Below are 15126 nucleotides of genomic sequence, written 5' to 3'. Positions count from 1 at the left end.
TCTACCTGCAGCATTTAATGAATTCCCTTTCCTCCGCATTGTGTCCTTTCCTATTTGATTCATTCATGCGTGCGTTTATTCTGTCTTAGAATTTGAGGGCATATATAACATGGCAGGTACATGCAGTGCAATCCTTTATAATAAAAGGCTAATATGCAAATTGACCAAATGGTGAATGACTGGTCTCTATCACATGCACTGACCACCAGGGAGCAGATGCTCAATGCAGGAGCTGCCCCTGGTGGTCAGTGCACTCCCACAGGGGGAGCGCCACTCAGCCAGAAGCTGGGCTCACAGCTGGTGAGCGCATTGGTGGTGGCCGGAGTCTCTCTTGCCTCTGCAATAGCACTAAGGATGTCCGAGTGACGGCTTCCAGAGAAGCGGGCCTAAGCCATCAGTCGGACATCCCCCGAGGGCTCTTGGACTGAGAGAGGGCATAGGCCCAACTGTGGTACCCTCCTCCCCCCACCCCACTGCCTGAGTGGACGAATTGCATGCACTGGGCCTTTAGTAAGAAATAACAAGTCAACTGTGGATTAAGCTGCCCCTTTTCCAAAGAGAAGGTGATGTTCTCCCTGGGTAAGTGGTAAGCAGTCTTTAAATGCAATGGTATCAAAATCTGGCAGGAGAAGTGCACAGCATTAATATGGTCAGAATGACTGTGGGTTTCAATCCAAAGTTTTCAATGTGCCCATCTCTTAGTTTTTCAGAATATTGGTATGTTTTGTTTATGTTACATGTGTTTTTATGTGAAGGGACTTTATGGAGCGTTTCTTGCAATTTCACAGACCTGCCTTCAGAGGGAGTCCAGTCATTTCCTATTTAAAGAAAAAGTAAAGATAAAAGAAAGCATCCCAGTTCTCCATCCAAGTCACGAGCTGTCCTCTACGTTATTGCCTGTTCCCTCTATCTTTCTTACACACACACACACACACACACACACACACACACACACAGTGTGGATGTGTCAATCACCATCTCCTAGCTGCTTTCCTAGCCATCCTCTACAATCCAAGCAGGGGACACTTACTCCTTTGGTACAACCTGTGAAGTTCCTAAGCCCCATACCTTTGAGGATGCAAAAAATGGTATAATCTATAATAATCTACACTAATAAAAGAGAAACATGGTAATTGGCGTACGACCGCTACCCTTTTCATTGGCTAATCAGCGAGATATGCAAATTAACTGTCAGCCAAGATGGCGGCCGGCAGCCAGGCAGCTTGAAACTAACATGAGGCTTGGTTGCCTCAGTGATGGAGGATCGTTGGAGGAAACCAACGTTCCCCGCCTGCGGCTGCAGGCCTCTGAGCAGGCAGTTTAAGAAACACTGTAACAAATACCGCCGGACTTCAGCCAGCAGATTCGCAACATTGTAAGCAAAGGCCAGAAATCTACTTTCAGCCGCGGAGGCCCAAGAGCAGGAGCCAAGCCTCAAGGTAAAGCTGGCCCAGAATAAAAGAAAAGAAAAGAAAAAAAGGAGCAGTTGGGAACTTCAGTCACTCCCAGCCTGAAAACAGCCCTCAGCCCCTCATCCAGACTGACCAGGCACCCCAGTGGGGACCCCCACCCTGATCCAGGACACCCTTCAGGGCAAACCAGCCAGCCCCACCCATGCACCAGGCCTCTACCCTATATAGTAAAAGGGTAATATGCTTCCCGGCACCGGGATCAGCGTGACAGGGGGCAGCGCCCAAACCCCCTGATCGCCCTGCAGCTCTGTGTGTGACAGGGGGCGGGGCCCCAACCCCCTGAGCAGCCCTGCTCTGTGCCTGATAGGGGGGAGCTCCCCAACCACTCCCCCCCCCACGGGCCCTGCTGTGTGTGTGACGGGTAGAGCCATAACCTCCCCATTGGCCCTGCCCTGAGTGTGAGAGTGGCGGCGCCCCAACCCCCTGATCAGCCCTGCTCTGTGGGTGATAGAGGGTGGTGCCCCAACCCCCTGATCGACCCTGCTCTGTGTGTGACGGGGGCAGTGCCCCAACCCCCTGATTGGCCCTGCTCTGTGCATGACAGGGGGTGGCGCCACAACCTCCCCATCAACCCTGCCTTGAATGTGACAGGGGATGGTGCCCCAAACTCCCAATTGGCCCTACCCTGAGCGTGACTGAGGGTGGCATCACAACCTCCCAATCTGCCCTGCTCTGTGCATGACGGGGCGGCGCCCCAACTCCCCAATCAGCCCTGCTCTGAGCCTGATCAGGGGCTGCACCTAGGGATTGGGCCTGCCTTCTGCCACCTGGGAGCAGGCCTAAGCCAGCAGGTCGTTATCTCTCGAGAGGTCCCAGACTGCGAGAGGGCACAGGCCGGGCTGAGGGACCCCCCGCCTCCCCCCCGAGTGCACAAATTTTTGTGCACTGGGCCTCTAGTAAAAGCATAATATGCTAATTAGACCGGACGTCCTTCCAGACAACCTTCTGGATAAAGCTGCTGCGGGTGGGGCAGTGGCAGAGGCGGCCTCCAGGGCCAGCGGTGGTCAAGGCAAAGGGCAGGCGGTGGCGGTGGCCAAGGCAGCCACCGTGGCGGGCTGGGTACCGAACCCCTTACATAAATTTTGTGCATCAGGCCTCTAGTCTTATATAATAAAGAGGTAATATGCAAATTAACCCTCAAGCCATCATGCCATCACAAGATGGCTGTGCCCACAGATAGGCAGGGTTCCCATAATGAACCATAAGGAGCGATCAGAAGGGACCTGAGACTGTGTGTTGCCAGGCCAGGGCGAGGGACCTCAGGCCACGCCTACCACATGGTGGGGCTTGATGGGGGACCTCAGGCCATGCCCCTCTCCCCATCGCCATGCCAGGGGTCCTCAGGCAGCACCCCCCGCCTGGCCGAGCTTGACAGGGGACCTCAGGCCACAACCCTCTCCAAGTGGGGCTTGACCGGGGACCACAAAGCATTCCCCCTGCCCTGGACCAGACCAGGGGACCTGAGGCCATGCCGCCCACCCTGGTGCTTGGCCAGGGGATCTGTGGCTGTGCCCCCCACCTTAGCACTGGGCCGGGAGCCTGAGGGTGCACCAGGGTAACTGAGGCTGGGCTCCCTGCCCAGTGGGGCTTGATGGGAGACGTGAGGCTGCACCTCCCACCCCACACCAGGCCAGGGGACATGAGGCTGTGTACCCCACCTGGCACTGGGTCAGGGGAACGGAGGCTGTGCCCCCTGCCCAGCGGGGCTTGACAGAGGTGAGGCCGGCTGGGTCTGGATCTCACCCATTGGGTCTGGGGCCAGCAGGGTCTGGACCTCACGTGATTTGGAGGCACATGAGGGTGGGCGGTACTTGGCTCTGGGTTCCGCAGTGTTCCCCATACTCTAACAGGAATAAGATTTTCATATTCATTTTACTAATTTTCTTTCATCTCTGACACTTCTATTATAGAGAAAGGGCAAATGGCCATATTAAAATATTTCCTCTAATTAATTCCCTTTTAATGTGCATGAATTTCCTTCACGGGGCCAGTAGATCTTTCATAAAATCATGCTGAGGACAGTGGTGTTGGTGATGGTAACAAGAGGGTAGATGATGTAGAATACCAAGCCTAGGGCCCATTATTAGAAGCTATTTTCCATATCTGAGAGATTAGCACCCTATGGAGCATATACACAGCACATCCTGAAGGGAGAACCATAGAGCCCTCAGTCTGCCTGGATCTACTTTTCTTTACAATAAATACAGTTTATCCTTTTCCTCAGGAATTGGTCATGATATATTTCTAGAAAAAGTGAGGAGAGGAGTAAGAACGAGGCAGCAGGGGGAACAGGGGGAAATCACCTGGCTTCACAGCCAGGGCCCAGCACAGGGAGCCCTGAAGTTGCTCTGAGTTCCTGCAACCAGAGACTTTGGACTGGCAGGAAGAGGACACAGACGCCACTGCCGAGTCCAGAGACCCTGCGATGCCAGCGCTCTAGGGCGCACTAGGCAATGGGCGGGGCTAGGCTTGCACTGGGGCAGGACTGGTGTCTACAGCTCTGGAGTCCTTGACCTTTCTCAAGGGGTGCCTTGGGTTTCCTGCAGAGGGCCTCAGGCCCAGGACACTGCGCACACCCCGCCCCAAGATCGGCCTCCTGGCTTCCGGGGAGCAGAGCCTGCTCTGCCTATAGGGTCCTCCCGGAAACCCAGGGCAATAAGCCCCTGGTTTATCATTTCAGCTTAATTCCTAGCCCGTGGCCTGCAGGGCTCAATGCTGGTTCCTGAGACAGTCCCCTGTCTTTTCCTCGCGGGCTCCTGTGGTTCTGTGAGGTAACACACTGGGCGCTATCTATCTCTTGATGCCCCTCACCCCAAGGCAACCTGTACAAGAAAGCACAGCCCTTTCCTCAGGGCAGACACTCTGCTACAGCCGGGAGATGTAAGTGGAGATAAAGTTAGAACACAGATTCCACACAAGCAAGCCCACTATCAGCAACGTTCTTTCGCATGGTATCTCTTTTTTGGCCACGCCCCTGAGGTTTCCCGCCTAAGTAAGTCCTACCCAGCAACACTCGCTTGGGAAGCAGACAGTGGAGGGAGCGCGGAGGAACAGCCAATAGAAATCATCTAAATCAGGTGGCATAGACATTGAACTTGCTACAAACTGGTTTTAACCGCGACCAGGGGCCAAACAGAAACATTCCCTGCTTCTGCCGGCTGCTGGGTTCCCAGGACCAGCACCGTCCCAGGGCGCTCTCTTCCTTGGCTGCACCGCAGCCATGGAGGAGGCTGCGTCCTGGGACTATTGTGACTTCGGATCGTGGAGCCTAGGTGAACTTTTCCCCGACGTGCTATTAAGTTCAGACTCTGTGCAGGGTGTGGAGCCAGAAGCTGAGGAAACCCATGCTGAAGGAGAGCTGAGCCTCCTGAGTATCGTCCACCCAGAAGGCGACATCAACTACGAGGCCGACCAGCAAGGTGACAACGACCAGGAAGGTGACAAAGGCCAGGAAGGTGACAACGGCCAGGAAGGCGACAACGGCCAGGAAGGCGGAGGAGGCGACCAGGAGCCCCAGCAGCAGCTGGCTGCCATGGCCGACCTGCCGCCCGCTGCCGGTCCTCAGCACGAAAACCCGAAACCACGAAAGCCACCCCGGAAGTTCACGCAGGCCCAAGTGGAGGAGCTGGAAAGCGTGTACCGGCACCATCCATACCTGGACAGGAACACAAGGTACGTGGCATTCTCCACGGGCGCCCAGTTCTCTACGGGTTGGGCTACTTCTCGGCTCATTTTTCTCTGCCCTGCGCCTTCTTTCCTTTCTAAGCTCAAAAAGCCACCTGTGCTCCAGGGTTGGGGGCGGGGAATGCCTTCTGCGCATCAGGGACATATTTTCAGAAGTCGTCACGCGAATCAAGTCTGGTTTCTGGTCAGTGGTCATTTCTTAAATGTGGTGATGCATACATAAGGGTTAATTTTGCTATCTTGACCATTTCTCAGTGTACAGTTCAGTGGTGTTCAGTACATCCGTGCTGTGCAATCAACCCCCAGAACACTTCTCATTGTGTTAAACTAAAACTGTGCACCTTAAACAGCTCTGCTACCCAGGTGCCTCCTAGAGGTGGCATCACACAGTGGTTTTCTTTTTGTGACTGGACTATTTCACTTATCTAATGCCCTCAAGTTTCTTCCAAGTTGTCGCATGTGATAGGATTTCCTTCCTTTTGAAGGCTGAATAATATTCCATTATGTGGAAATACGTAGTTTGTTTATCTATTTATTTATTAATGGGCACTTGGGTTGCTCCTATCTTTTGCTGAATAATGCTATGAACATGGGTGTGCAAAATCACTAGGGAGCCACTGTTTTCAAGTATTTTGTGTGGACCTAGAAGTGGAATTGCTGTATCATATGGTAATCCTGTTTTATTTTTTTTTTGAGCAACTGCTCTACTGGTTTCCATAGTAGCTGCACCATTTTACGTTTCTTCTAGCAGTCACAAGGATGGCAATTTCTCCACATTATTCCCAACACTTGTCATTTTCTGCCTTTTGATATTAGCCATCTCAGTGGATGTGAAGTGGCATCTTATGGTTTTCATTTTAATTTCCCTATTGATATGTGATGTTAAGCATCTTTTAATGTGCTTTCTTAAGTCCTTTGCCCATTTTAATTTTTTATAAGAATAATTTATATTTCATAATTTTTTTAAGGTAAAAGAGAGATAATGTAAAATGTGCCGTCTTAACCATTTTGAAGTGGACAGTTCAGTGTTATTAAGTACATTATTCTTAGTGTGCAGCCATCGCCACCATCCATCTGCATGGCTCTTCATTCTGCAAAACTGAAACTCTCTTGTGTTATACCCATACAAGTACCTCATGCAAGTGGAATCAGGCAGTACCACTTTGCATTCCCAGTAGCGGTGCACAAAAGGCAAATATTGCCATGTCCTCCCCAACATTTTTTATTTTCAGATTTAATTTTTTATAGCAGCCACGCTAATGTGGTGAAGTGTTATCAGTATGGTTTCGATTTGTTATTATTATTTATGATTAGTTAGTGATGTGGAGCACCTTTTCATGTGCTTAGTAACCATTTGTATATTATCTTTGGAGAAATGTGTACTCAAGTCCTTGGCCCTTTTTTCATCTGAGTGTTTTGTTGGAGTTTTGATGTAGGGTGCTTGACATATTCCGCATATAAACTCCTTTTGAGACATACGACTTGCAGATATTTTCTCCCATTTTGTGCATTGCCTTTTCACTCCACTGGTTGTGTCCTTTGGATGCACAGAAGTGTTTAATTTTGATTGGTCTAATTTATGTATGTTTTCTTTTATTGCCTGTGCTGGTGGCTTGAGTTTGTAAGTAGGGTTTTTGGAATCAGGGTAAGGAGAATGAGGTTCTCTCAAACAACTGCAATGCGGATCCTTATTTTATTTCAAATTTTTATAATTGGTTCATCATAGATTTTTGCCTAAATTAAAATATATTTTTATATTTCTAAATAGCCCATTAAAATTATTTATTATGACTGCTGAGTAGTTGATGCCACCTTAAATTTGAGGGGCAACCATCTACAAAGCAAGCCTGGTGCTGGAAATGACAGAAAAATTTACTTGTGGAGTTCTTGAGAGGAGAATGCAAATTTTAAACAAGCATGAAATGTGTATGCAGGCATTTCATTTTATTTACAATGCCAAATCCTGAACATCTGTCATTTTCTCCTCTTAGAAGGGACCTTGCGAGACGCATCGGTGATACTGAAGCCAGAGTGAAGGTCAGTAAACCTGAAAAACACCACTTGCAGGTGGAGCCGACCTAAAACCTGTTTCAGGACTTGTACAGGGTTTAGGGATGTTTTCTCTAAACATTCTCACGTTGGTGTGTTTTTCTGTTGACAAATAAGTGTTGCCCTTAGGAATCTTTGTGGAGGGAAATGGGAAATGTAAACTCCAACTTAGGATCATTTCCCATTTCCAGACAGAACACCATCTTTTTTAAAATGTATCTTTATTGTTGAAAGATTTATAGATGTCCCCTTTGTTGTTTATGACATGCGATCTTAAAGGAAAAGATGAAGCTGAATGATTTCACCCAGTCTGGGTAAAAAATTAAACATATATTGTTTACAAACATAGATATTTGTGTCTGTAAAAATCCTGTATAATAATGAGGGAATACGCTAATTGACCACCATGCCCTCACAAGAAGGCGGTGCCCACAGCCACAAGATGGCGGCGCCCAGTCCTCTCAGCCCCGCCAGGAGCCTTGGGTCCTCCTGCACACCTCACTGACTGAGGCTCAGGCAAGCAGGACCAGCTGAGGCTTGCGGTGCCAGCACTGGCAGCAGCAGAGGTGTGATGGGAGTGTCAACTTCCCCTGATTGCCAGGTCACCTCCCACCCTTGAGGGCTCCCAGACGGTGAGAGGGGGTAGGCTGGGCTGAGGGACTCCCCCCCCCCCCACCGCTCCATCAGTACATGAATTTTCATGCCCCAGGCCTCTTGTGTGTGTGTGTGTGTGTGTGTGTGTGTGTGTGTGTGTGTGTGTGTAAGTCTATCATTGGAGCAAGGGGAAATTTCCCCCCTTCCCGTCTCTCACAAGTGCAGTGATGCAAGACAGATTAACAGGAGGGAAAAAAAGAATTTACTACAGTGTTCTCACAGACTGGGACCTAAGGAAATGTCCCAAGACGGCACTTTTCTACTTTTTAGATAAAGAAATGATACATTTGTGAGGAATGGACAAGGCAAAGAGACAGGCGTGGGTACTTAATCAGTGAAGATTCCAAGCAGAGTTTGGCTTAGCGGAGTAAATTATTAAAGAATTAATGAGACTTGTTTGTGTAGGCCTCTGGGTCCTGAATTCCCTATCTCTGGTGGTGAGGATGTCTCTTTGACTCCTGGTTAAGGGAGGGTACTTTCATAAGGGAGATTTATTTCCTGCTTTTAGGGGGACAGAGTGAGGAGAGTCAGAGTGTTGTTCTTACACCAGCTCTTTCTCAAGTAACTTTCATTAGAAATAGTATGGCCCAGCTGGCATGGCTCAGTGGTTGAACGTGGACCAGCAGGGCATGGTTCAATTCCTGATCAGGGCATATGCTCAAGTTGCCAGTTCAATCCCCAGTGTGGGGTGTGCAGGAAGCAGCCAATCATGAGTCTCTCTTATCATTGATGTTTCTATCTCTGTTTCCCTCTCCCTTCCTCTCTGAAATAAATAAAACTATGTTTTAAAAAAATCAGTATGCCACATGAACATATTTTGGGGCGGCCTGCCTTGGGCCACATCAGTACATTCAACTTCTAGCACTGGTATCCGTTAAGGTGCACTTCTGTGAGGAGTCATGTTGGGGCTCAGCCTGACTTTGGAAGAATTCAGATTAATGCACAGAGGGGCAGCGTATAGGAGGGCCCAATTGCACTAAATTATTTAAAGCCAAGCTTAAGCTTTTAGCTAACTCAATAAATTTATAAATATTGGGGTGATGGAATATCTTATCCAGAGAATGCTCTATATCAGCGACGTTCACCCTGCGTGCCACATTATTTTAGTAATTAGTTTATGTGTGCCATGAGATCAAAAAAGTTGATAATCACAGCTTGATACCAAAAACTTATGTTTAATTAAGCTGAAGCTAGTAGGGGAAGATTGCTTACATATTTCATCGCCTGGTTCTCCTCGTTTTGTTTTTAAGTGTTTGGTAAGGCTCTGTAAAGAGTGAGAGCCCCAAATTTCACGTTCAGAAACACTTTGTTGTAGCAACCTGAAAACATTGCTAGGATAATCTCATGGTGAGAATGGAAGAAATTGGCTGGCTTTGGAAACTCTCTACAGAATGAAACAAATGAGCTAAAAGTAATATGAATTGAGCTAAGAAAGGTGAAAAAGTTAGAGAGGAGTTACATACAGTCAAAATAGGCCTTCTGATCCTACACAAATTCAGTTATGAATCTATGCAATGCAAAAGTGAATATTCTCATGAGAAATTTCTAACATCTAAGGATTTTTCCCATTTACTTTTTAAAAAATATATATGTTTTTTTTTGATTTTTTATAGGGAGGAAGGGAGAGGGATAGAGAGTTAGAAACATCCATGAGAGAGAAACATCCATCAGCTGCCTTCTGCACACCCCCTACTGGGGATGTGCCTGCAACCAAGGTACATTCCCTTGACCGGAATGGAACTTGGGACTCTTCAGTCCACAGGCCGAAGCTCTAGCCACTGAGACAAACTGGTCAGGGCCATTTACTTTTTTTATATTTATATTTGTACTAGAAGCCCGGTGCATGGATATTCATGCACTGGATGGGGGGTACCTCAGCCTGGCCTGCCCCATCTCACAGTCCGGGAGCCCTCAGGGGCGGGAGGTGACCTGGCGATGAAGGGAAGGTGATGCCCCATCAGGACTCTGCTGCTGCCACGGCTGGCAGCGCAAACTTTGGTTGGCCCTGGTTATCTGCGCCTCGGGCGGCCCTGGGTGGGTGGGCAGCCAACCTCTGAGGCTTGCCTGTACCTCAGGCCAGCCCTGGGCAGCTGTGGGGCTGAGGGGGCTGGGGGACTCTGGAGGCAGGCACGCGGAGTGGCCAGGCCTGCTTGGGGGCGGGCCCAGCCTTGCCCTGCACCTGCTGCCCAGGCAGGGCTGAGCAGACTGGGCGCCACCATCTTGTGGCTGTGGGTGCCACCATCTTTAAGGGCGTGGCAGCAATTAGCATATTCCCTTTTTATTGGTTGTGGGCACCGCCATCTTTAAGGGTGGGGCAGTCAATAGCATATTCCCTCCTTATTGGCTCTGGGTGCCATCATCTTTACAACAGCATGAGGGTCAATTAGGATATTCCCTCTTTATTAGATAGGATTTTATTTTTTCATGCAATAAACATTAGTATCTCCAAGAAAAAGATTTTAAATATAATAATATTACCCAAACTGTACTAGCATAGTATAATATCACAAAAGTTGTAGGAAATACAAGATTATGTCTATTATATTCTAAAACTAGAGGCCTGGTGCATTTAAATTCGTGCACTGGGGGGGTCCCTCAGCCCAGCCTACCCCCTCTCACAGTCCAGGAGCCCTCAGGGGATGTCCTATTGATGGCACAAACTGGCCACCCTCTGTGGGAGATGACCAGGCTAATCAGGGGAAGGCTCCACCCCCATCACCCTTCTGCTGCTGCTGCAGCCATCAAGGTGTTTTCATCACATGGAGTCCAGTCCCTTCACCATGAAAAAAATGACAACTTTCTTTAGGCATTTTCAAGATGTCTCTTTCATAGGATATGACCTTTCTTTCTTTCTTTCTTTCTTTCTTTCTTTCTTTCTTTCTTTCTTTCTTTCTTTCTTTCTTTCTTTCTTTCTTTCTTCTTTCTTTCTTTCTTTCTTTCTTTCTTTCTTTCTTTCTTTCTTTCTTTCTTTCTTTCTCTTTCTCTTCTTCCTTCCTTCCTTCCTTCCTTCCTTCCTTCCTTCCTTCCTTCCTTCCTTCCTTCCTTCCTTCCTTTCTTTCTTTCTTTCTTTCTTTCTTTCTTTCTTTCTTTCTTTCTTTCTTTCTTTCTTTCTTTCTTTCTTTCTTTCTTTCCTTCCTCACCTGAGGATATTTTTGCATTGATTTTTAGAGAGTGTGGAAGAGAGAGGGAAAGACAGAGAGAACCATCAATGTGAGAAGGACACTTTAATTGGTTGCCTCCTGCATGAGCCCTGACCTGGGCCCTGGCCATGGAGGAGCCTGCAGCCAGGGTACATGCCCTTGACTGGAATCAAAACTTCACCCTGCAGTCCACAGGCCAAGGTTCTACCCACTGAGACAAACTGGCTAGGGCAGGATATGACATTTTGTAGCCCCTCCAGCAGTGGACCTTCGTTTTTTCCAACAGGAGTGATGTGGAAAAACCCTACATCACCTTCTTGGATTCTTATTACCCAAATTACCAAGAACACTGCGACTGACATACTGGGAGCTTAGCCAATGAGCGGTCAGAAAAGGTGTTTCCTCTGCAGCTCATGCACAGAGGCGGGACTGCTGGCGTGCCAAGGCTGGCAGGCCCTGTTCTCTCCCTGGGCCTCCCCGTAGCCACAGTTGCTGGTAGGCCCTGTTCTCTCCCCAGGCCTCCCCACAGCAATGGCGACTAGCAGGCCCTATGCTCTCCCCAGGACTCCCCTCAGCAGCAGCATTTAGCCAGCCCTCTGTTCTCCCCAGGCCTCGCCATGTGTGGCTTGCCTCACCATGCATGCAGTCCCCTCCCGCCAAACTGCATGCGCAGCCCCTCCTGAGCAGTCATGACGTTATAGCATCCTGGACAATTTGCATATTACCTCTTTATATATATACTAGAGGCCCGGTGCACAAAAATTTGTGCACTCGGGGGGGGGGAGGGGGGGGGGGGTCCCTCAGCCTGGCCTGTGCCCTCTCGCAGTCTGGGACCCCACGGGAGATAACGACCTGCTGGCTTAGGCCTGCTCCCGGGTGGCAGAGGGCAGGCCCAATCCCTAGGTGCAGCCCCTGGTCGGGCTCAGAGCAGGGCCAATTGGGGAGTTGGGGCGCCACCCCCTGTCACACTCAAGGCAGGGTCGATGGGGAGGTTGTGGAGCATCCCCCTGTCACACACAGAGCAGGGCCCATCAGGGGGGTTGGGGCTCTGTACCCTGTCACGCACAGAGCAGGGCCCATCAGGGGGTTGGGGTGCTGCCCTCTATCACCCACAGAGCAGGGCGGATGAGGGGGTTGGGGCGCCGCCACTCTCACACTCAGGGCAGGGCCGATGGGGAGGTTATGGCTCTACCCCGTCACACACAGAGCAGGGCCCGTGGGGGGGGGGGGGAGCTCCCCCCTATCAGGCACAGAGCAGGGCGGATAGGGAGGTTGTGGCCCCGCCCCCTGTCACACACAGAGCTGCAGGGCGATCAGGGGGTTTGGGCGCTGCCGCCTGTCATGCTGATTCCAGTGCCGGGAGGCCTCACGGCTCCGCTGATCCCGGTTCTGGGAGGTATATTACCCTTTTACTATATAGGGTAGAGGCCTGGTGCACGGTTGGGGCCGGCTGGTTTGCCCTGAAGGGTGTCCTGGATCAGGGTGGGGGTCCCCACTGGGGTGCCTGGCCAGTCTGGGTGAGGGGCTGAGGGCTGTTTTCAGGCTGGGGGTGACTGAACTCCCAAACGCTCCTTTTTTCCTTTTTTTTTTTTTTTTAAATTCTGGGCCAGCTTTAGCTTGAGGCTTGGCTCCAGCTCTTAGGCCTCCGGCTGAAAGTAGGTTTCTGGCCTTTGCTTACAATGTTGCGATTCTGCTGGCTGAAGTTGGGCGTATTTGTTACAGAGTTTCTTAAACTGCCCGCTCAGAGGCAGCGGCAGGCAGGGAACGTTGGTTTCCTCCGTCACTGAGGCAACCAAGCCTCATGTTAGTTTCAAACTGCCTGGCTGCCGGCCGCCATCTTGGCTGACAGTTAATTTGCATAACTCGCTGATTAGCCAATGAAAAGGGTATCGGTCGTATGCCAATTACCATGTTTCTCTTTTATTAGATAGGATATAGATAGATAGATAGATGTAGATGTAGATATAGTTACAGATAGATAGATAGATGTAGATGTAGATATAGATACAGATATATATATATATATATAGATATGTTTTCCTCTGGCTCTATTTTGATTCATCAGCTTATGTTGTTCATTATATTCCACAAATTAGTAAGATCATGTGATATTTATCTTTCTCTGACTGGCTTATTTCACTTAGCATAATGCTATCCAGGTCCATCCATGCTGTTGTGAATGTTAAGAGTTCCTTCTTTTTTTAAAACAAATATATTTTATTGATTTTTTTACAGAGAGGAAGGGAGAGGGATAGAGAGTCATAAAGATCGATGAGATAGAAACATAGATGAGCTGCCTCCTGCACACCCCCTACTGGGAATGTGCCCGCAACCAAGGTACATGCCCTTGACTGGAATTGAACCTGGGACCCTTCAGTCCGCAGGCTGACACTCCATCCACTGAGCCAAACCGGCCAGGGCTATAGCAGCATAGTATTCCATTGTGTAAATGTTCCACAGTTCAGTTTTGGAAGGTGGTATTTTTCTAGGAATATATCCATTTCTTCTACGTTGATCAGTTTGTTGGAATAGAGTTGCTCATAGTGTTTTTTTTGTTTTGTTTTTTTTTAAGATTCTTCGTATTTCTGAGGGGTCTGTTGTTATTTAGCCTCTTTCATTTCTAATTTTGTTTATTTGGGTCCTTTCCCTTGCTTCTTGTTGAGCCTGACTAGAGGTTCATCAGTCTTGTTTATCCTTTCAAAGAACCAGATCTTGCTTTCATTGATCTTTTATATTGCTTTTGTGTTTTTGTTTGTTTGTTTGTTTGTTCATTCGTTTTTTGTCTCTATGTCATTTATTTACTCTCTGATCTTTATTATTTCCTTCCTTCTGGTCACTTTGGGTTTTTCTTGTTGCTCTCTTTGAATTCTTCAAGTTCCAGAGTTAGATGGTTTATCACCAGTTTTTCGTTATTTTGTTTTGTTTTGTTTTGTTTTGTTTTGCATAAGGCCTATAATGCTATAAACTTTCCTCTCAGGACTGCTTTCACTGTGTCTCAAAGATTTTGGATTTTTGAGTTTCATTGTTGTTTGTTTCTAGTATGTTTTTTTATTTCTTCTTTGATATCTTTGGCAACCCAATCATTGTTTAATAGCATGGTATTCAGCCTCCAAATGTTTGAAATTTTGTGATTGTTTTTAATGTAGTTACTTTCTAATTTTATGCCATTGTGACCTGAAAAGATGCTTGATATGATTTCAATCTTCTTGAATTTGGAGATACTTTTCCTGTGTCCCAATATGTGGTCTGTCTTTGAAAATGTCCCATGTGTGCTTGAGAGGAATGTATATTCTGTAGTGTTGTGGTGGAATGTTCTAAAGATGTCTATTAAGTTCAAGTGATCTAGTGAGTCATTTAGGATTGCTATTTCTTTGCTAATATTTTTTTTTGTCTAGAAGAGTTATCCAGTGATGTTAATGGGGTATTAAAGTATCCTATTATGATTGTATTGCTGTCAATCTCTCCAGATACCTTTCAGAAGTTTTTGTTGTTTTTTTAATGTATTTGAGTTCTCCTTCATTGGGTGCTATATGTTTACCAGAGTTATATCTTCTTGCTGTATCGATCGCTTTAAAATTATGAAGTGGCCTTTCTTGTCTCTTGTTATGGTGTTCACTTTGAGGTCTATTTTGTCAGATATAAGTATTGCTACCCCAGTGGGTTTATTTTTAAATTTCAATTTGCCTGAAAGATATTTTTTCATCCCTTCACTTTCAATCTGTGTGAGTCCCTTGTTCTGAGGTGGGTTTCCTGTAGACAGCATATATATGGGTCATGTTTTATTATTCATTTACTCACTCGATGTCTTTTGATCAAAGCCTTTAGTTCATTCACATTTAATGTTATTATTGAAGAGAGGCCAGGTGCACAAAATTCACGCATGGGAGGGCGGGATGGGTCCCTCATCCCGGCCGGCACCCTCTCGCAATCCAGGACCTTTGGGGGATGTCCGACTGCCTGTTTAGGCCCAATCTGTAGGGATCCCTGTGGCATCCGGCCGAAACTGGCAGTCAGACATCCCTCTCACAATCTGGGACTGTTGGCTCCTAACTGCTTGCCTGCCTGCCTGATTGCCCATAACCACTCGCCTGCCTGCCTGATTGCCCCTAACCACTTGCCAGCTTGCC

The sequence above is a fragment of the Myotis daubentonii genome, chromosome X (genome assembly GCF_963259705.1).
Source record: "Myotis daubentonii chromosome X, mMyoDau2.1, whole genome shotgun sequence".
Classification (NCBI taxonomy): Eukaryota; Metazoa; Chordata; class Mammalia; order Chiroptera; family Vespertilionidae; genus Myotis; species Myotis daubentonii.
Note: the sequence above shows the minus strand (reverse complement) of the source record.